Source organism: Sus scrofa, chromosome 17 (genome assembly GCF_054392235.1).
Source record: "Sus scrofa isolate SSC_HxYL_T2T_F1_AM1 chromosome 17, Sscrofa_HxYL_maternal_Yorkshire_Landrace_v2.0, whole genome shotgun sequence".
NCBI classification, from domain to species: Eukaryota; Metazoa; Chordata; class Mammalia; order Artiodactyla; family Suidae; genus Sus; species Sus scrofa.
Genome location: NC_139399.1, coordinates 65,701,694 through 65,703,848, shown reverse-complemented (window position 1 = coordinate 65,703,848; position 2,155 = coordinate 65,701,694).

Sequence of the window (2,155 nt, the reverse complement as noted above, 5' to 3'; positions counted from 1 at the left end):
GCCTGTCCATCCACCGGTCCTTTGCTCATTAGCTCACCCCACCCTCCTCCTCCTGTGCAGTGATACAGGTGCCCACAGAACTTGCAGCTCCTGGAGCTGGATGGGGGCGGGGGCTTGGGGAGGGGAGAGGAGGAATTTGCTCCATGAGTTAGAAGTGACTTTCCAAACTCACCATAACCTGCTCACTAAATGCAATTCTATTTTCTCATCCCAGCTTCTCTGCTCCTCTCAGGGTGAGCCCAGACCCGATTCCTCACCTGCAGGGCTTTAGCAGACAGCCAAGATTAGAGGCTTAGAGCAAGAAAAGGAGTTTAGGAAGTAATCCAGGAGCATTTGGGCTGCAAGTGACAGAAACCTAAAAAGGGAATCTATTTGCTCCTGCAACTGGGCAATCAAGAGACAGCTGCAGGAATAGCTGGATCCAGGGGCTCAAACTTTTTTTTTTTTTTTTGCTTTTTATGGCCACACCTGTGGCATATGGAAGTTCCCAGGCTAGGGGTCAAATCGGAGTCACAGCTGCCGGTCTATACCACAGCCACAACAATGCCAGATCCTAGCTGCATCTGTGACTTACACCACAGCTCAGGGCAAAGCCGGATCCCCAACCCACTGAGCAAGGCCAGGGATCGAACCAGCATCCTCATGGGCCCTAGTCAGACTCATTTTCACTGAGCCACGATGGGAACTGCAAGCATTATTTTCAGTTCCCTTTTTCACCCTCTCTCTGAGAGACTCTGGCTGCCAGCCACCCAAGGCTTTTGGCCTGTCAGCTTAGCATCCCCAACAGAAAGAGACATTTTCAGGCCAAATGCTATTGGTAGAATGTCCCAGGGAGGATTCTGATTGGTTGGGCATGGATCACATGCTGATCCTTGAACCAATCAGGGAGAATGGGGTCCTCTGATTGGTTAATGTGGGGTCAAACATGCTCCCCCCAGGATGCAGGAAGTGGGGTTGGTCACCTGCTGGGGACCAGTTCCCCAGGAAGGAGACGGAAGGGTGTTGCACTGGCAAAAGTCAGGGGCCCACTTCAAGAAAGGCACGTGGGTGTTTCTTCCCAAACACAGAGGGGTTTTCTTTAGCTACAGAGAGAGAGCTCATCAGAGGCAGGGTTGAGCCACTCTAGGGGTTTGGGTAGACCTCCCTGTGCCTTCGTTCCTACTTTAGATGATACCAGGAGCTCCTCCTCTGCCTCCTGCATGGAATGTCGGGGGGACGAGGTGCCGTGAGAGGGCAGAGGTGCTTGGAATTGGGGAGTGTCCCTGCTGGACAGATATGGTGTCACTAGCAGCCCAGGTTACAGAAAACTACACATATTGGCCTTTTTATTTAAAAAGACATTTTCACAAGACATCTGAGAGAAGCTGCCAATAAGAAGGTCAGAAAAAGAGCTGTCTAACATAAAGGCAACTTAGGAGGAACTTGAGAAAATCCAGCAAACAGAAGAAAACATCAGCGCCCCATCGCCAGCACCCTCCAAGGGAGAAGATATTACAACCCGGAAACAAGAAAGGTTTGCTCAAAAAGAGGAAGTTTAGAAGAATGAGGACAAGCTCTTGACACTTTAAGTATGAAAACCAATTATTGAAGGAAAAAAGGAATAGTTGAGAGACAACGTTGAGAAAAAAAATTCCAGGTAGCAGATAAAAATTTGTTTATAAAACAGACAATAAGAGAGCTGAGAAATTTACAGGATTAATAAGCCTTAAATCTTCTGAGTGGAGAAACTGAATAAAATAGGGGTGTGAATTGTATTTTTTAAAAGGGCCAGAGCAAGACCGTGACTACGTGGTTCAGTGACTAACAAAGCCTCAACCAAGAGACCTGTGATGATGAAACTGGGGGATATTGGGCATAGAGAGAAGGTTCTAGAAGCCTTCGGATGCCAAACCACATGGCAGGTCAACTAACAGAGCAGGATGGCCCAACGGCAACCTGGGAGATGAAGAAAAGCCTTCAGAATCCTCAGGGAAGGGCTTCTGCCCCCTGGCCTTGCTGCCCTGCAGAGCGTGCACGCACCGGGAGAGGGGACCTCAGGGCCTTTTCCAGGGAAATGGCTAAAATTGCTTTCCACGCCCCTTTCTCAGGACGAGGCAGGTGGACGCTCTCTCCTAAAACCAGGGGAGCAGAGAGAAAGGACCACGGGGGGAAGGAG